The 20,939-nt window shown below is 45.4% G+C and overlaps 1 protein-coding gene across 2 annotated transcripts in view; it reads right to left on the reverse strand.

Moving 5' to 3' along the window:
* The window catches only part of GPC6 (glypican 6), a 1,293,633-nt gene that overhangs the window by 535,878 nt on the left and 736,816 nt on the right, over nt 1-20,939 (reverse strand). The window lies entirely within an intron of this gene.

Consider the following 20,939-nt stretch of genomic DNA (forward strand, 5'->3'; position numbering starts at 1 on the left):
ACCCTGAGTGCCCAGTCACCAAATGGGGTGCTACAGGACCTGCTGGAAGGAGCCATGGTTGCAGGAGCAATTGCAGGACTGCAGCCCTGCTCAAAGCCACACCAGTGCTGAAACATGTGGCCCCAGCCTGGGGGAGTTCCTGATCCCAGGAACCACTTGGGTGTATAATGGGCTGGGGGGAGGAATGGAGGTGGCAGCAGAGGTGTGTGTGAGTGTGTGAGAGAGATGGGGGTTGGGGTGGTGGAGTGCTCTGGGTATGAGAGGCTGCCAGAGCCAGGCTTAGAGGTCCCCTGCCCCTCTAGAGCAGGGGTATGGCTGGCCTGGAAGGGAAGGGGTTTGCCCAGCCGAGTACCTGAGCACCAGTTGAGAGCTTCCCAGGAAGGGCATGGGGATTGCTGGGGCCTGGGCACAGGCACCAGGAGCAGAATAGCAAGAGCTGGCATTGCTCACATCCACAAAGCAGAAGGTAGAACAGCTTTAGCTGGACTCAGGCATCAGGCCACACTTGCCAGACTACTGCAGTGGGTAGAGGGTGCAGAGGCCACTCTAGGTTAGTGAGGACACACCCAACAAGACCATCAACTAGATGGATGCTAGAAGATATACCACTAACGTACCATAATACCAAAAGCTCCAAAAGTTAACTGGGAATAATAGTGTCAGTGGAGCTTTTAAATAACCCAATGGGGTATAGTATTCAGCTCTAAACTGGCTCTGCAGGGAACCAGTGGACCTCCTGCATCTAAAAAGAAAGACCTACAAAGGATGGAGGACTGGATCCACCTCCAAGGAAAAATATTCTGCACTGGTCCAGACCTGCAGGGAGCGAACCAGGAAAACCAAGGCTGTGACTGAACTCAAACTAGCTACAAGTATCAAGAACAATAAAAAGTCCTTTTTTAGATATGTGGGGAGCCGGAGGAAAAGCAAGGGCAACATTGGGCCCCTGCTAAACCAGATGGGACAACTGACAACCGATGCCCAGGAAAAAGCCAACTTGCTAAATGGGTACTTTGCATTGGTTTTTCACCAGTCCCAAGGGGTGCCCCTACCCATTACAAGACAGGAATGCCTGGATGAGGGTGATTCCTTACCTTCCATCAATGCTGACCTTGTGAAGGAACACCTTGAGAGGCTGCACACCTTCAAGTCAGCCAGCCCTGACAGTTAACATCCCAGGGTACTGAAGGAGCTGGCAAGCATCGTAACTCAGCCCCTGGCATGGATCTACAAGAACTCCTGGCACTCTAGTGAAGTGCCCAAAGACTGGAGAAGGTCAATGTAGTGCCTATCTTTAAGAAAGAGAGGAAAGTCGATCTGACAAACTACATACCCATCAGCTTGACCTCTATTCTGGGTAAGGTCTTAGAAAAGGTTATCAAAGAGGCCATTCTTAACAGCCTGGCTGATGGAAGCATCCTGAGGGATAGCCAGCATGCGTTTGTTGTGGGTAGGTCTTGTTTGACCAATCTCATTTCCTTTTATGACCAGGTGACCTATCACCTGGACAAGGGAGAACAGATTGATGTCGTATATCTTGTCTTCAAAAAGCTTTCGATCCGGTATCCCATGCTCACCTCTTAGCAAAACTGGTCAACTAGCAGTACAGATGAAGAGAACTTGGGGGTCATGACTGACCACAAGATGAACATTAGCCTTCAACGTAATGCTGCAGCTAGTAAAGCAAGCAAAATGCTGGCTTGCATCCATTGATGCTTCTCAAGCAAGTCCCAGGACTTCATTCTCCTGTTGTACTCAGCCTTGATGAGGCCGCAGCTGAAGTACTGCATCCAGTTTTGGGCTCCACAATTCAAAAAGGATGTGGAGAAGCTTGAAAGCATCCAGAGGAGAGCCACGCACATAATCAGAGGTCAGGAAAACAGATCTTATGATGAGACGCTAGTAGCTATGGGAGTCTTCAGCCTGGAAAAGCACAGACTAAGGGGTGATCTGATGGCCGCCTGTAAGTTTATCAGGGGTGCTCACTAGGATCTGGGGGAACATCTGTTCACCAGAGCACCACAGGGAATGACAATATCAAATGGTCACAAACTCCTTCAGGACCATTTCAGGCTAGACATAAGGAAGAACTTCTCCAAGGTCGGGAACAGTCTGCCAGCGGAGGTGGTTCAAGCACCTACTTTGAACACCTTCAAGAGAAATTTGGATGTGCATCTTGCTGGGATCCTATGACCCCTGCTAACTTCCTGCCCCTGGGGCAGGGGGCTGGACTTGATGATCTTTCAAGGTCCCTTCCAGCCCTAATGTCTATGAAATCTATGAAATTACATATAGATATGTTTTTTGAGGCCCAGGCCTCTCATAAATAACTTGTCACAATAAACGGAGGAAACATTAACATATATACCACGTTTTATTCCCTTCAGGTTAATCTCCCTCCCCCTGTCCCCCCAACCCCCCCCCAAAAAAAAACAAAGAAAAAGAATACAACCAGCAACTAAAAACTAGTATCAGGCTTTGGACTGTTCTAATTATAAGCAGAGATCCTGGTTTTCTCTGATAAAAAATAAAATCCCCAATTTTCATATAAAAAGTACCCCCAAATCCACATTTTTCTGTGGTTAAAATGAAACACCACTATATATATATATTAGTGGCGTTTCATTTTAATTTTGGAAAAATGTAGATTTTGGGTAAATTTTTTAACCCTGAAAACTGGGGATTTTTTTTGATCAGAGAAAACCAGGATCCCTGATTATAAGCAATGCCTTAACTTACCTCTTCCCTAAAACATTTTCAGAGTCACGCTCCCCCTCAAAGTTTTAAAAACAATCTGATTTCTTTCCATTCCCCTTTCTTCACAGTTTATTTATATCATGCTTACTGGATAGCACTCAATATAGCTATACCTCCCCCTCAACTGAATTTTCAGCATCATGTAAAAAAAAAACTTTTTTTCACTTTTCACTGATTTATCTTATCACATTTCGTCTACAATATAGCAACTATCTTCTCTTGCTAATAAAACAAATGATCTGAGCTGACTAATTTTACCATTATCTGATATTCCCCACTCTTGAGCCTGCCAACATAACATTTATGCTAAGTACTATATTGTATTTGACTAATCATATGCAATTTGTAAGTAGTTTTCCTTATTTTGAAATATGGATAAAGCATAATGCTAATATTCCACTGTACTGTGTTTCTGTAATTCATCTAGGTAAAGAATGACATCATAAATGGCTCCATTCAAAGACTATCTGTTCAAATGGCAGTTTTTCTGTCCTTTTTTTCCTGTTGGCTTTTAATGGTTGTTTAGAAGGTTTCAGCTTGACTGTCCATCAGAGTAAAGTTTTTTGCATATTAGCAGAAGTTTAGCATCAGATATGATGGCACAAACTCATCCCTAACAAATATTCATAGATTCATAGAAGTTGGGGCTAGAAGGGACCTTGAAGCTCATCGAGTCCAGCCCCCTGCCCCAGGGGCAGGAAGTTAGCTAGGGTCAAAGGATCACAGCAATAGGGTCAAAGGATCCCAGCAATTATACTTCCTCACTGATGTTTCATTCCTGAACTTTTAGAGCCATGCCTTGAGGAAAGTGACAGGGTGATTCTTCTTATATGTAAAAGCCTTGACCTCTCTAATGAGACTGCCTGAAAGGATGCCAGTTATGAGTGAGGTTCTTGTAATTTAAGCAGCAGTTACAAGCTTTCATATAGATTATAACATAACATCAGGTAGTACCGACATTCAGTTATTACCAGCCTGGCTGCCCAAAATGTCCATATTCCATTTCCTTTGGAAGCACACCAGACAATGGGCACATATGTGTGGGGAAGGGTGACCGGGGGAGGTGGAAGTAGAAAGGGAAGAGAGGAAGAGGACAAGAAAACCTACAAGTAGACCATTACCTGGTTAAGTAGTAAACCTCACCCACTTCATTTCTTTTTCCATGTCCTTGTGACAAGGTGTTTAGCAGAACTTGCAGATTTGGAGGCATCTGACAGGCCACACCATGAGCACTTCTACAGTGACCTTGAACTTTCAACCTCTGGGTTGTCAGCCTGAGCATCTACACCACCACAGCCATAACCTACTTCAGAGATCAAATAGCTCCTGAATGCTTGCTGAGAGGACACACACACACACACACACACACACACACACACACACACACACACACACACACACACACACACACACACACACACACACACACACACACACACACACACACACACACACACACACACACACACACCCCCGCCTAAGTCCTACCTAACTACATCAGCACTATTAATGCAATATATCTGTCAAGCTTTATTAAAATTCTTTTTGATGTGTATCTTGGCTCATAAACCTCCACATTATATTGATATTGCCTAAGGGAATGTCCTTGTAGCACTGAATCTCTGCAGATGGGATGATGAAAGAGAAATGTTCAAAACTTTATTCAAGATCAGTCTACAGTATAGCATTCTGCTTTCTTTTCTGGCAACACCTCTTTTGAACAGTGTTTCGCTCCATAGCAATTGTTCAAGCACTGGCTTATAGAACATTCCAATACACAGTGGAATGAACACTCCTAGGGATAAATAATTGAGTAAAAAAAGGTGAATAATGCATGTCAATTCATTTTCATATCTATTTTCTCTTTGCTGCTTCTATACCAATTGTTCCTCTATACCTATTGTACCTCCTTAACCAGCAAACAGACCTTGGTTAGGCAGCTTGATTACAGAGATATTCAGAGTAAGTAAGAATATTTCAAGCTGGTTGCAGCTGAAGGTTTTGTTTGCTTTCTTTATTTTGCTTTTTGTAATCTCTGCAGCTGAGGGTTTTGTTTGCAATCAAATATTGCAGGACATAGGAACAATTACAAGGACCAGCCCTTTTTTGCTCTTTCAAGCTTGGATCCTATCTCTGGTGGAAGTTACTGGTGAATGCTTTAGAAAAGATTAAATCAGATCAAAATATAAAAGTAAACAAAGAAGATTTTTTTTTAAATCCCACTGATGCTCATTTTCTGCCCTAAAGCACAGTTATCAATAACCTTTATCAGTTTTGCCTATTGTAACTGCTAGTATTATTTGTATGGATGTAAAGGCTGAATCTTTGTTTGAAAGAAATTGTTATTTTGCTTCAAATTCTTTCAGCATTATATTCTTCCAGTGAGAAATTTGGGTTCAGTGTAAAATTTGTTTGTTTAATAAACTTTTGTCTTGCATATACTTTTATGGGTCGAATCCAATTCCCACTGAAGTTTACAACTGAGATTTTTTCCCATTTCATAGTTTCATAGTTTCATAGTAGCTAGAGTCGGAAGGGACCTAGGTAGATCATCTAGTCCGACCCCCTGCCTTAGCAGGAAAGAGCACCGGGGTCAGATGACCCCGGCAAGGTGCTCATCTAACTTCCTTTTAAAAATCCCCAGGCTAGGAGCCTGCACCACTTCCCCTGGAAGCTGGTTCCAGGCCCTAGCCACCCTGACTGTGAAGTAGCGCCTCCTAATATCTAATCTAAACTTACCCTCCGCCAGTTTGTGACCGTTATTCCTGGTCACTCCTGGCAGCGCACGGGGGAACAGGGACTCCCCCAATACCTGCTGATCCCCCCTGACCAGTTTGTAGCAGGCCACAAGGTCCCCCCTTAGCCTTCTCTTGTGGAGGCTAAACAGGTTCAGGTCCCGTAGCCTATCCTCATAAGGCCTGCCCTGCTGACCCCTGATCATACGAGTGGCCCTCCTCTGAACTCTTTCCATATCGTCCACGTCCCTCTTGAAGTGTGGCGCCCAGAACTGGACGCAGTACTCCAGCTGCGGCCTGACCAGTGCCGCATAGAGGGGGAGGATCACCTCCCTGGACCTGCTCGAGATGCATCTGTGGATGCATGACAGGGTACGGTTGGCCTTCTTGACTGCCTCCCCACACTGCCGGCCCATGTTCATCGTGGAGTCAATGACGACTCCAAGATCCTTTTCCGTCTCCGTGCTGGCAAGAGGAGAGTTCCCCAACCTGTAAGTGTGGTGCCGGTTCTTCCTCCCCATGTGCAACACCTTGCACTTATCAGTGTTAAACCCCATCTTATTCTCATCCGCCCACCGTTGCAACCTGTCAAGGTCAGCTTGTAGCCTATTGCACCCTTCTAGTGCACCCACATCCCCCCACATCTTAGTGTCATCAGCAAACTTGAACAGGGTGCTTTCTACCCCCTCATCCAAGTCACTGATGAAGATGTTGAACAGTGCAGGCCCGAGGACCGAGCCCTGCGGAACCCCACTGCCCACATCCTTCCAGGTCGAGAAGAACCCATCCACTACCACCCTCTGGGTGCGGCCCTCCAACCAGTTGGCGACCCATTTGACCGTGTGGGCATCGACACCACAGTCTCCCAGCTTTTTGATGAGGACAGGGTGAGAGACAGTGTCGAAAGCCTTCCGGAAGTCCAAAAAGACTACATCCACAGCAACCCCTGCGTCTAATGATTTGGTGACCTGATCGTAAAAGGCCACCAGGTTGGTCTGACAAGACCTGCCACTGATAAACCCATGTTGGTTGCCCCTGAGCATGCATTCCCCCGCAAGGCCCTCCTGGATGTGTGCCAGGATAATTTTTCCAAAGAGCTTACCCGGGATTGAGGTCAGACTAACTGGCCTGTAATTTCCTGGGTCCTCTTTTTTTCCCTTTTTGAAGATAGGGACCACATTGGCCCTCTTCCAGTCCTCCGGCACCTCGCCAGAGCACCACGAGTGCTCATAGAGCCGTGCCAGGGGTCCTGCAATGACCTCAGCCAGTTCCTGTAGAACCCTAGGGTGAAGATCGTCCGGACCAGCGGACTTGAACACGTCCAGCTTCTCCAGAAGTACCCTAACTAACTCCTCGCTAACCCTTGGCCCAGGCGTGTCTCTCCCGGGGCCCGAGGGGGGCCCAGCAGGGAGGTGGCTGAACTGGTCCCTACTTAGGAAGACAGAGGCAAAGAAATCGTTAAATATGTTAGCTTTGTCATCTGGCGTGATGACTAAGTTGCCCATCGTGTCCTGCAGGGGCCCCACATTACCCGGGACCCTCTTTTTACTCCCTATGTATTTGAAGAAGGACTTCTTATTGTCCTTAATCCGGGAAGCTAGTCCTATCTCCAACTCTGCCTTGGCCCTCCTGACTGCCCCCCTACATCCTCGGGCGACTATAACATAGTCCTTCTTGGCGATGACCCCATCTCTCCATTGGGTATATGCCTCCCTTTTAGCAAGGAGACATTCCCGGATGCTCTTAGTGAGCCATGGGGGTTTATGTGCCCTCCTGCTCCCTTTGACCCTTGTTGGGATTACCTCCCTTTGGGCATGGAGGATCGTCTCCTTAAGGAGCAACCACTCACCTTCGACATCTGATTCCCTTCCCCTCTGGGTCCTCAGCGCTTCCCCAACTATCCTCCTTAGCTTGTTGAAGTCAGCCCTCCTAAAGTCTAGGGCTGTTGCCTTGCTGCAGCCCTTTGCCACCTTACGCTGGATGGTGAATTCCAGCAAGCGATGATCACTGTCTCCCAGGTGGCCCATCACCCGCAGCCCCCTCACCAGGTCATCACCCGTGGCCAGCACTAGGTCCAACAAGGCGTCTCCCCTGGTGGGACTGTGCACCTCCTGGGTTAGATGGAGGTCCTGCAGTCTGGCTAAGAACCGACGTGAGCGATCAGACTTGGCTGACTGCTCCTCCCAGCAGATGTCTGGGAAGTTCAGGTCCCCCATGATGACCACATCCTTAGCCCTCACTGCCTCTGTAAGCTGACCTAAGAATTCCAGGTCGAGCTCTTCTCCCTGGTTGGGAGGTCTATAGTAGACTCCCACCGTTAAGTCTCTCTCCCCTGGACTGCCTTTTACTCTAACCCAGAGCACCTCAGAGTGCCCCCCCTGTAGAAATGGTGTTTTAAAACATTACCAGTTTAATAAGGGCCAGGATAAATACAAAAGATCTTACTCAGCTTTTCCTTATGGATATTCTCTGTGAAGTCAGGAAGAGATTTGCCCAAATAAGAACTTCAGCATTTGTGACTATATGGAAAATTACAGTTTCCTCATTAAATCTGCAAGGTAAAACATTTGTATTTTTTAATATAATTGACTGCATCAAACAAATTGTTCTTTTATATTTTTCAGCTAAAATGCCAAATAAAATCCAAAGCAAAGCAAAACAAAAGAAACCCTAAAAAAAACTAGGAAATGGCCTGTAATGTTAGCATCAAAACTAAGATATTGTGACAAATATATAGCACTGGGAGACTATAACAGCCATTTCCATTAGTTTAGGGGTCATAAATTGTAGGTGGATAAATTAAGCCATAAGTATTTTCCACCTAACAGTTTTCATTCTCTGCTTGAGAGATCTGTTTCTAGTCAGTGAATTCCATTTTAGTATTAGATACTGAAAGCTTAGGTGGAATGAATTGTACAATAGTAAAATGTTCATTCTGTGAATTAAAAAAGCTTCTTAGCCTAGTACTTTGGGCAAGGAAGTAGCCTGAGGATTCCCAGAAGAACTTCAATCACAAGGATCTCAGTGGAAGTCTCTGACAGTAGCTCATCTTGTGGCCCAGCTTCAATATCTTTTACTTTAAAAACAGACGTGAACTGCAAGAAGAGATGATGAGAGATCAGCAACTGCTTATCTCCCCTAGAAAAGTATGACATGAATGATGGATAGGTTGCCAGGAGCTTTCCAAACATCCTCGAGCCCTCTATTTCCTACATTTTATGTACTGGTAGGTCTCTCCCTTGAAGTGTATGTAAGATCTCTAGGACAAAAGACAATAATAGCCTTGAATGTTCTTTCTTCCAAATGGGGTGAAGAGCAGCCTGTTTAAATTCACAGACAACACCAAAATTTGGGGTGAGGTGGGCATGCTAGAAGGGAAGGACAGATTACAGCAGGACCTGGACAGGTTACAGGGGTGGGCAAATGAAAATAGGATGGGATTCAATACTGACAAGTACAGGGTGCTGCACCTGGGCAGTAGGAACCAGCAGCATACCTATAGGCTGGGGAACTCCCTTCTCAAAAGCACAGTGGCAGAAAGAGATTTTGGAGTCATTATTGACTCCAAGATGAACATGGGCCAACAATGCGAGAACACAGTCAGTAGGGCTAACTGTACCTTGTCCTGCATCCACCTGTTCATCACAAGTAGGGCCAAGGAGGTGAACCTCCCCCTCTATGCAACACTAGTCAGGCCACAGATGGAGTACTGTGTTCAGTTCTGGGCACCGCACTTCAGGAGGGTTGCAGACAACATGGAGAGGGTCCAGAGGAGGGCCACTCACATGATCTGGGGACAGCAGGGCAGACCCTACGAGAAGAGGCTATCAGACCTTAACCTGTTTCACAAAAGAAGGCTGAGGGGGGACCTGGTGGATGTCTATAAACTTATGAGGGTGGACCAGCACGATTTAGGAGAGACCTTGTTCCCCCGAGTGCCTCCCAGAGTAACAAGGAATAATGGCCATAAGTTGCTAGAGGGTAGGTTTAGACTAGAGATCAGGAGGTGCTACTTCACTGTCAGGGTGGCTAGGATCTGGAACCAACTTCCAAAGGAAGTGGTGATGGCTCCTGCCCTGGGAGAGGGTTTAAGAGGAGGTTCGACGTTTACCTGGCTGGGGTCATTTGAGCCCAGTTTTCTCTCCTGCCCCCAGCCAGGTCATGAGGCGCTACAGGGGGTTGGGAGTGGGGCTTAGGGTCTGGGAGCTCAGGTGGTCTTTTCCTCGATCCTCCCAGTCTCGGGCTATGGGCTGAGGAGGGAGAGGAGGATCCACGCAGTGAACCAAAGACTGCGGCGCTGGTGTTATCAGGAAGGCTTTGGCTTCCATGACCACAGCCCACTCTTTGGAGAGAGAGGCAGTGAGCTGCTGGGAAGAGATGGACTCCACCTCTCTCCCCTGGGGAGGAGGCTCTTCTCAGCCAGGCTGGCTGACCTGCTCCACCGGGCTTTAAACTAAGGCCACTGGGGGATGGGGGGAATACTGCCACTGCTGGCCCGCTAAGCGACCCTTGCAAAGCCAGCGGACCAAGGCACTTAAGGGGGCACTTAAGGGAGCTCACCCCTGCCCCAGCCCTGGCACAATCTGTGGGCAAGGCAAGAGCCCCCAAGGGCACACTTGCCTGCCTGTACACTAATCCCAGGAGCCTCGGCAACAAGCAGGACGAGCTCGTCCTCCTGCTCAGTGCAAAGAAATATGATGTCATTGGGATAACGGAGACCTGGTGGGACTCCACCCATGACTGGACCACGGGTATAGAGGGCTATACCCTGTACAGGAGGGATTGTGTTGACAAAAGGGGCGGGGGTGTAGCTCTCTATGTGAAGGAAAGCTACATGTCCCTGCAAGCTGATGCTGGCAACCAGCATGGACAGCTAGAGACCCTCTGGGCAAAAATTCGTGGGGAATACGGCACAGGGGACACAATGGTGGGAGTCTACTACAGACCTCCCACTCAAAGTCCTGAGCTTGACCAGGAGTTCGCCCGGGAACTGACTGAGGCCGCTTGCTCCAGGACCTTGGTTGTCATGGGTGATTTCAATTACCCGGACATCTCATGGGAAGATCACTCAGCAAAATCCGAGTTGCCGCAAAGCTTTCTCTCGTGCGTGGATGACCTCTACCTGACTCAAGAAGTCTATGGGCCAACTAGAGGCAAAGCGCTGCTCGACCTGGTACTGGCTATGGGGGACGACCTAATCGGTGACCTAGTGATCGACGGGAAGCTGGGTGACAGCGACCACGAGCTGATCACCTTCACCGTCCGCCGTAACGCTGGCAAGTCAGTCAGCAACACAGAAGTTCTTGACTTCAGAAAAGCCAACTTTGACAAGCTCAAGAGGCTTGTCGGTCACGCCCTCAGGGACCATGGCCCCAGGGAGATGGGAGTTCAAGAAGAGTGGTTGCTTCTCAAGGAAGCGATCCTCAGTGCACAAGCTAAATCTATTCCAACACGGAGGAAAGGCAGCAAGAAGGCACAGCAGCCCCCCTGGCTCTCCAGAAACCTAGCGGACCTACTGTGGCTAAAAAGGAAAGCCTACAAAGGATGGAGGACGGGATTCATCTCCAAGGAGGATTACTCCACGCTGGTCCGGTCCTGCAGGGACCAAACCAGGAAAGCCAAGGCTGCAACTGAACTCCAACTAGCTTCAGGCATCAAGGACAACAAAAAGTCCTTTTTCAGGTATGTGGGGAGCCAGAGGAAAAGCAAGGGCAATGTTGGACCCCTGCTAAACCAGATGGGGCAACTGACAACTGACGCCCAGGAAAAAGCCAACCTATTAAATAGGTACTTTGCGTCAGTCTTTCATCAGTCACACGGGATGCCCATGCCTGCTATGGGACAGGGAAATCTGGGTGAGGGGGATCCCCTACCCTCCATCAATGCTGACCTCGTGAAGGAACACCTCGAGAAGCTGGATACCTTCAAGTCAGCTGGCCTTGACAACCTGCACCCCAGGGTACTCAAGGAGCTGGCGAGCGTCATAGCCCAGCCCCTGGCACGGGTCTTTGAAAACTCCTGGCGCTCTGGTGTAGTGCCCAAAGACTGGAAGAAGGCCAGTGTGGTGCCAATCTTCAAGAAAGGGAGGAGAGAGGATCCGGCTAACTACAGGCCCATTAGCCTGACTTCTATCCTGGGGAAGATCTTAGAAAAGTTTATTAAGGAGGCCATCCTTGACGGACTGGCCCAGGCTAACATTCTAAGGGACAGCCAGCATGGGTTTGTTGCGGGTAGGTCTTGTTTGACCAATCTCATTTCCTTCTATGACCAGGTGACCTATCACCTGGACAAGGGAGAAGAGATTGATGTCATATATCTTGACTTCAAAAAAGCTTTTGATCTGGTATCCCATGATCACCTCTTGGCCAAACTGCCCAGTTGTGGCCTTGGCTCCACCACGATCCGCTGGCTGAGAAATTGGCTTCGTGGTCAGACCCAGAGGGTTGTGATTGATGGCAGTCAATCATCATGGTGCCCTGTAACCAGTGGGGTCCCTCAAGGCTCTGTCCTGGGACCCATCCTGTTCAACATCTTCATTAATGATGTGGACATTGGAGTTAGGAGTGGACTGGCCAAGTTCGCCGATGACACCAAACTTTGGGGCAAAGCATCCATGCCAGAAGATAGGCGGGTGATGCAGGCTGACCTGGACAAGCTCAGCAAATGGGCAGACAAGAACCTGATGGTGTTTAACACCGAAAAATGCAAGGTTCTCCACCTTGGGAGGAAAAACCTGCAGCACCCTTATAGGCTCGGCAGTGCTATGTTGGTTAGCACTACAGAAGAAAAAGACTTGGGGGTCATCATTGACCACAAGATGAACATGAGCCTCCAATGCGATGCTGCAGCTAGTAAAGTGACCAAAATGCTGGCGTGCATCCATAGATGCTTCTCGAGCAAATCCCGGGACGTCATTCTCCCCTTGTACTCGGCCTTGGTGAGGCCGCAGCTGGAGTACTGCGTCCAGTTTTGGGCTCCACAATTCAAAAAGGATGTGGAGAAGCTTGAGAGAGTCCAGAGGAGAGCCACGCGCATGATCAGAGGTCAGGAAAACTGATCTTACGATGACAGGCTGAGAGCCACGGGACTCTTTAGCCTGGAAAAGCATAGGCTCAGGGGTGATCTGATGGCCACCTATAAGTTTATCAGGGGTGACCACCAGGATCTGGGGGAACATCTGTTCACCAGAGCGCCCCAACGGATGACGAGGTCGAACGGTCACAAACTCCTGCAAGACCGTTTCAGGCTGGACATAAGGAAGAATTTCTTTACTGTCCGAGCCCCCAAGGTCTGGAACAGTCTGCCAGTGGAGGTGGTTCAAGCACCTACATTGAACACCTTCAAGAGTAAATTGGATGCTTATCTTGCTGGGATCCTATGACCCCAGCTGACTTCCTGCCCTTTGGGCAGGGGGCTGGACTCGATGATCTCCCGAGGTCCCTTCCAGCCCTAATGTCTATGAAATCTATGAAAATAAAAAGAAAGATTTTTTCAGTGTCCTGGCTGAATCCTGACCACAAGAGATCCTGTTCACATGGCTTAAACACAACTGTCATAGCTCAGCCAAAATGTAGGATTTATCCTCATCATAGCTACAGTCATTTCTATTGGCTGTAACACTGAACAGTAAACTCCATCCCCTTCTTGCTTTAAGCTGGCAGGAGAAGTACGGTAGGTATTCTACATTATCTCCATGTTTCTATTCCATTTAGCATAGAAAGTCAGCATTCCTGCTTAAAGACATGCATCCCAATTTTGAAGGGCTGAATTTTGGTGAAAGGGTGTATGTGATATGCAAGAATCCTGGTTTGCTTTGATTTAAAAAAAATCCCAATTCTCAGTACAAAAAAGTAACCCTAAATCCACATTTTTCCATTATTAAAATGAACCACCACAAAAATCTATATCTATATTCTTACTGCACAATAAACAACATACATACGTGTATACAGACACACACACACACGTACATACATACATACAAACATTTTAATGGTGTTTCTTTTTAATCATGGAAAAATTTGGATTTGGATATATGAATATATAGATAGATATATAGAAATATATAGATAGAAAAAGCTTTGTTATCCAGTACCCATGGGGTGCTGGATAACAAAATACGCCAGTTAACTGAGAGGACTGAACAGGCATCTGTGCCTGTTCCGGCTGCTGCCTCTCCCACCGTATCCGGGGCATCACTGCCCCTCCCACTGCATCGCCACCCCTCCCATGGGCCCCACAGGATGGGGAGGGGGGTCCCATGCAAGCTGCTATGCCCCAGGTCGTGGGGGCTCAGCAAAACCAGAAGTGCCACAGTGGGCACTTCCAATTTCGCTTTTCCCTTATTATAATAGTTAATAGTGCATGCTGGCTTGTAAGGTGCCAGATAGTGCAGCTTTTACTATATATATATATATAGTGGTGTTTCACTGTAATCATGGAAAAACGTAGATTTGGGGTTACTTTTTTTAACCGAAAATTGGGGATTTTTTTTTTAAATCAGAGAAAACTAGGATGTGGCATAAAATACAATGTTAGTTTGGATTGGAAAGTCTACATGAAGAATGTATGAGTAAAAGACCATGCTATGAGGTTTTTTTTGGTTAGGCCACTCTCCACACAAACTGCTGAGCCATATAATACCTTTGTAGCCAGTATTTCCTCTAAGCAGTGTGGCATGCACAGCCGTGCTCATACTGCACTGCAAGGTGCCTGTGCAGCCGTGCATGCCACACAGCTTAAAGGGAACACTGTAGCAACAGAAAATTCATATTAATTTGACATAGAATATTTTAACTAATCAAAGCAAATAAGGTAGATCATTCACCTGCCCAGTATCAATATTCACAGACTAAAATTAGGGTAAAATAACCAAAACACAACACAAGGGAATGTGAATGAATGCGAACCTAAAGCAATCATCCACTAGTGATTATTCAAGAGACCTTAATTAAATAAAAAAACACACTTCTACCAGTCTTGTAAATAGACAGAAACAGCATTTCTAGTTCCCAAGTGCCACAGCCAATGGACATACAGTTAAATGACAGAATTTTGAGAAAAGAAACTCTAAATTTGACAAAAATTAAACAAACTGTATTATCCTCTCTACCTTTTTAATTTGGACTATACAATGGAGATTTTCAAAGGCACATAATGGGTATATGTGTTCAATTCATGCTGCAAGTCAATAAAGCCAGTGGGAGTTCAATTATTAATTCCTCCTTGTGCCTTTGAAACCCCCTTTCCAGTTATTTGCTTGGCTGTACTTTCTTCAAGGCAAGTGCTGAAAATGCCTACCTGTGTAACTGGTGGAAAAATTCATGTCAGTGATAAGCAAAGGTGCTACCCAATTGTTCCTTTGTAAATTTTAATCTTACAGCCAGACAGGAGACCATTTTCAGGCTCAACCTTTCCACCAGGCTGTTTATACTTGAGCTAAACTTAGACTTCAAACCAATCTCAGTCTACTAAAGGTATCTCTGTTGTTAAATGTGTTCTTTATATCTCAAAAACTCAGTTTGCTAATCTATTGTCTAGATTGCCCTTTGTAGTTGTTGCTGGATAAACATATTAAGCAATACACTAAGATCATATTGGCTTTCTCTGACCTTGTTTCAGTATTTTTCCTACAGTTGTTATTTAATAGAGTGCTCAAGTGAAGATAGGACTTTCCTTCTTTGCAATAGTGCATGAAGCGATATTACAAGATGGTTTCACCCTGTGAATACCAGCATGTAACAGGGAGCCAGAGGCTCCTATTACGGAACACGGAAAAACTCATCAGGATGGCTGCTGTGTAGGCAAACAAGCAGCCAACATAAGAAATGCAGACAGGACTAGCAGCCAAGATAAGGACTTAGGCAGCCATGGGGAGGGTGAAGTGGACCATTAACTCATAAGGATGAACATCTGGGGACCCAGGTATACTAAGGGATGATGCTAGATAAGAGCATGCTCTGAGGCAGAGCAGACTAGGGGAGTGGACCTCTGTAAGGGTTGCTGCTGCTGCCGTCGCCACCTCAGCAAGGAGCCAGGTCCCTCCCATCCAGAGGAGGAAAAGGGACCTTCATGGAACCCACATAGGGACCCTGACTCTCAGGAACAGGGTGTGAGAGACTGGGGTTAAGGACTGCCTGGAGAGAGATGAGTTTTTTCTCAGAGTGGGGAAAACTCTGTTTGTTTAAAGATACAGCTCAGGCTTTTTTTCCTTTGCTGTTTACAGGGTTGCCAGAGTGAAGCTGCCTGTGTTAAAGGGATAGCAGGGCTTTTTCTTTATAATGTTGACTTACCTAGTGTGGGGAGGGTTTAGTTAAGGCACTAGCCTGTCTTTATGTTGTACTTTATGATTGGTTTGGGCTGGGACTTCCAGAGGTGGAGAAGATTACAGTAGTGCCCGAGCAGGGTGGAAACAATGCCAGGGAGCACAGTGCCCAAACTAAGCAGACACAGGGCTGGGGGGCCCAGTGCCTGGAAGTGGTAGATGATGGATGCAAGGACCCAGAGTCATGGTTGGTGAGGCAGGGGGCTAGAGCACATAAGGTGCAGTCTGGTGCCGTAGTCCTAGGTTGAGAGATGCCCAGCTGGAGAATAGGGGCTAAGGCCATCAATTCTGAACCCCTGACAAGGGTGTAGAGGCCAGAAGAGGCTTGAGATGCTAACTGGTAATACCTGTGAGGCATAGTGGCTCCAGAGCCACTCCAATTAAAGCACCTCTCCTTGAGCACATGGATAAATGCTCTTACTTTTAAATTAACATGAAAAGGCATAAGAGGAGAGGGAGACAGAAGGGCCTAGGAGCTGGAGTAGGCAGAAGGCTGGTGGTCTTCTGTGAGATACTGTGCTACTTGACCTCACCCTGCTACATGACATTTACAATTGTTGTCAACAATGGTAGGGATGCACCTGTGAGGCATAGCAGGTATATAAAATGTAGGTGTAAAAGGCGATTCAAAGAACTCAGTATTCTTGAAAAGTGAGGCCGGTAATTCAGGGCCATTCTCTGTGAAGGTTCTGAGCTCTGTGATATCTGAGCGCAGGATATCCCTTTGACTGACATTGTGGAACAGGAGCGGGCAATTATTTTGGCTGGAGGGCCATTTAATGAGTTTTGGTGTCCTCTCATGAGCTGATGGCTGCCTGCCCATGGGCCAAATACAATCAGTTGGCAGGCCAGATCCAGCCCATAGGTTGTATTTTGCCCAACCCCATTTCAGAATGTTACTGAATGTTAGAAGAAGATGGAATCTCCAAGGGACCTGGAACCCAGGTTTTTGAGGATGCAGAACAAGACATTAAAGGAATCCGTATCACATCATCAGTGTGACACACTTGCACCTTTTACTTCTACTTAAGAGAGAAACTGCAATTTTTATACGCCCTTCTGAATCAACTCTATCCATAAGGAATCATAATAAGCCAAAACTGAGGTGCAAAGATGTGGGTCACTGTGAAGCTATTTATGCAACCTATCACACTGTCTGTACTGAAATATTAATACCTTGGGAAACATGCACAGTTGCTATTTGAAAATACTCAGAAGTTCCATCCCTATTCTCAATCTCTCTTTTTAATTATAGGTGGCATGCTTAGTGATAGCAAGACAGAAATTGAACCTCTCTGTAATAATTTATGAATGCTGAATGCTGACTTGTTTATTAGGATATTTACTGTATGCCTATTGGTTTCCTTTAATAATGGACTATAAGAAAAAAATAGCTGCACAGCAAAAGAATAATTCAAGTTAGGCTAGATCTCCACAAACACTTAAAGGTAATTAAAAGGACAATGCCAGCACAGGAGATTTTTTTTTAAAGTAAAAAAGAAAAACATTCTGGCAGGTTTAAAAAGAAATGTTCTCTCAAGAGAGGTGGGGGGAGGCTAAGACTGGTGCCTGCTTAGTTGTCTCAATAAGCTAAGCCTGTCTAGGTCACCCAAAGGATGGAAAATCCTTTAGAAAGTTAAACAGCATTGTGGTTTGTTCCTACTGTACAATAACCAACATTTTTAGTATTTAATATTGCTGCCTGATACCTAAATTCACTACTGGTTGCACGTTTCTGAAGAGAAGAACTCAGCTAGATCTTCAGTTGATATATAAGATACTGCAATGTGGGACTAGTCCAGAAATGCCTGGATTGCAAAACGCTAATCCAGAGTAGGTAAAAGCACCAAGTGTGGCACCTAAGACTTTACATACCTCACTGTTGAGGTGACCCCCAGCACTGAAGGGCTTAAGTGTGCTCCATCCACCTACTCTAACCAAACCTCATCTGGGCTTGTCCCCATCAGCAACCCTGAAGTACACTGAAAACCAAGGATCAAGAGCAAACAGATTCATGAGCCTAAAGTAACAACACTGATCTTTTTGAGGTTGGAGAATACCTGAGAATTCAAGTACATGGATCGTGGGCAGAAAATGCTTGGGAACCTCATTTCTGGGACTCGCTGGCACAGCAGTAAAGAAGCAGCTTGGTTTCTGTCAGACAGGAAAAAGAACTCCTAATTATAGCAAGCTGTGACAGACATCTATCACTAATGCTGTATGCACATATTGAAATAATCTGGGAGACTTCTCCTGGGTTCTTTTCTCCCAATAGAAAAAACCTATGCCTGAGTAGAAGTTCTAATGCTGAGCCCCTGAAGAACAAAGAACTTGCAGTGCTGATGCTGTACAGTTATGGGGGCCCTGCACACACATCCCAGATACTCTACAGACTCCCTCAGTCTGCCCAAAGACAGAATGGAAGTAGCACACAGGACAGCCCTGATTGGCTGATCCAGACTACCTGCATCTCCCTGAAAAACAATCTAGAGATTGTGAAGGGGTGGAGGGGGGTGTCTTATTTTGTTTCCTGCCTGACTGGAGCAGTCCAGCAAGTGACACACTGGCTGCATATCTATGTGCAAATAATTTTCTGTGTAGAAAATTCAGGCACATTAAGGTACATGTCTGTATGTGTGCTCACATCAAGAGCAAACTGAGCCAGACAGAAGCAGCTTAGTCCAAGGTTGCTCCTGCCCTACCCTGCCCCTGTGGAGCAGGCAGGGGGAGCTCCAGGTGTGCGGGTCAGGCATGGGCTCCACCAGGTGGGAGGAGTTGTCCCATGTTTTGGGGTAGCTCCTTTCCAGCCATAGGATCAGGGCCAGTCCTAACCCCCAGGGGGTGGAGAGAATTGTCTTGGTTCTAAGAGCAGCTCTCTCCCTGAAACCCCTCCTTAGACACTATGCAGCTGGGAGGCAGTGGTCCCCAAAGCCAGAACAGCTCCCCCTGCCCACCAGGGTTCAGGGCTTAGCTAGCAGTGATTTTGGTCCCCTACTGCCTGGGCTGACTGAGAGCAGTTTGCCCCTGGCCAGTGTCTATACATGAATGTCAGCACAGTAGCTTAAAGCACTGTTTCTGGTATCTGTATCTGTGGGTGCTTTAAGCAGTGCTTTAAATTAATCTACTGTGTAGTAACGACTGTGCATTCATATATGGTGATGTTTTACTGAACATTAAATTAGTCTTATTGCACAATAAAGCATCTTATTGCACAGTAAAGCATCTTGTATAGATGTGCCCACTGTCTTCCTGAGGTGGAAAGAGAGCAAAGCACCCTGGGATACTGTAGGACTGTGCTGAGACTTCTCTCAGAAGGGAATGTGTCCCAGGAGAAACTTTCCGGGGTGTAATTTAATTCGGGTTGTTACTGGTTTATTTTTCTTCTGAAGTGGCCATTTTTGCTTTGGAAGATAAATCCTAAACACCTGTAAACTCACCTGTATATCCATACTTAGCCTATGATTGCACAAATTCTATTTTTATGAATCTTTTCTATTACATAAAAGAAGATACAGCTGATGGATTAGTAAACCTATGATCTTCTGTAAGGGAGAGTGTGCAAAAAATGAAGTTTTTTGTTAAGTAAAGATGCATAGAAAAAGAAAAGCACAGAAATATTGTGCAATAAAAGTATATTGTAATTTATATACATAGGGAAATGAGCTAAAATTGTGCAGATAACCTTAGCTTGATCATTTTCTGACTCCTGAGGCCTCTGTTTCACAAACCTATTGATATTTTAGTACAGCTTCTCTTTTATATGACATACTATACTTTTTTACAGGAAACAATGAGAGTCCAATCTCATTTTAGGACAATGCAGCTAATCCTGTATTGATATCTGCATAACTGAGATTGGAATTTGTCCCATTATGTATGAATGAGGATGGATCATTTAAACATATCCTAGGAAATCTGAAATCTTTAAGTACAGCCAGTGACTTTACACACTAAAATACCTTTAATAGAAATCTATTTTGAGTCTAATTAATATTCCTGACAAGTAGAGTTTTAAACAAATCAGATAGTTCCTTGAAAAATGTCTTCTGTACAGACCTGAAGGGAGAAGATTCTGTTACTCTTCATGCTTCTGACCCACATAAGAAACATAATGAATCACTGTTATCAAATCATGCTCAGAAAACACTGCTTTCTAATGGCCACCCTCTAAAATAATTTAAAGACAATCTATAACTAGAATATCTCTAGACAGTCAACATGCCTCAAAATAATATAGATCTTTGAGCACCTTCAAACTTTTAATCTCCTTCCTATTTTCTATGTGATTCTTGTGCATTTTTACTTCCCTTCACTACAACAGCAAAATTGCAAAGCTGCTGCAAGATTAATCACAGCTAAACTCAACTAAGTCCAAATCTGGCAATGTCAGCAGGAGAGATACTAGTGAGCACTAGATGATCATCAGCTCATCAGTGCCAATTTTATCACATTCTTCACTCCACAAATTTATCTGAAAAATCCCTGCCCCTCCCCTTTAACTTAGTCTTGCAAATACCAAACTATGTCACAGAAGTGTAACACACCTGTGAAAGCTGTGGAAGATTCAGTCTAATGTGCATTTCTCAGAAATGCTAAACAAGTTTCTGAATAATTTTGCTTTTGGGTAGTGATTATTTTTGTAATCCTTCATGATCTGCCTAATTTTTTGTTTTCATTTTATATATATAGTTAGACATGTTTTACATAATGAGGATATGCAGAATTTATTGTGTCATGAGGGTGAAAAAAGAAACAGAAAGAGTAATGTCAAAAGGCAGTACAGAAATAATCAGGCTCAGAAGCTGAAGAACCTTTATTTGCTTACTTATAAAGCAAAGACTTCTCAGGTATGATGATTCAAGATTCCAGGACTCAAATAATATAGATGCTGAACCCTGTTATGTTGTGTAAACTGACTTCAATGGATCTACTCCAGATTTACACTGAGATGAGAATATCCACTGAAATTGTACAGAAACAGAGAAGAATTAGTTATATATAAATGCTGAAAGTGCTTTCTTCTGAAAAATCAGACTTGCAGCCATTTGTGGAGTAAGTGGAAGCAAAAAAATAGCTAATTTATAGTCTTTCAAAGATCAGGCTTTCAGGTAAAATACCTTATT

Source organism: Crocodylus siamensis, chromosome 1, assembly GCF_052110815.1.
Source record: "Crocodylus siamensis isolate JL-2025a chromosome 1, ASM5211081v1, whole genome shotgun sequence".
Lineage (NCBI taxonomy): Eukaryota > Metazoa > Chordata > Crocodylia > Crocodylidae > Crocodylus > Crocodylus siamensis.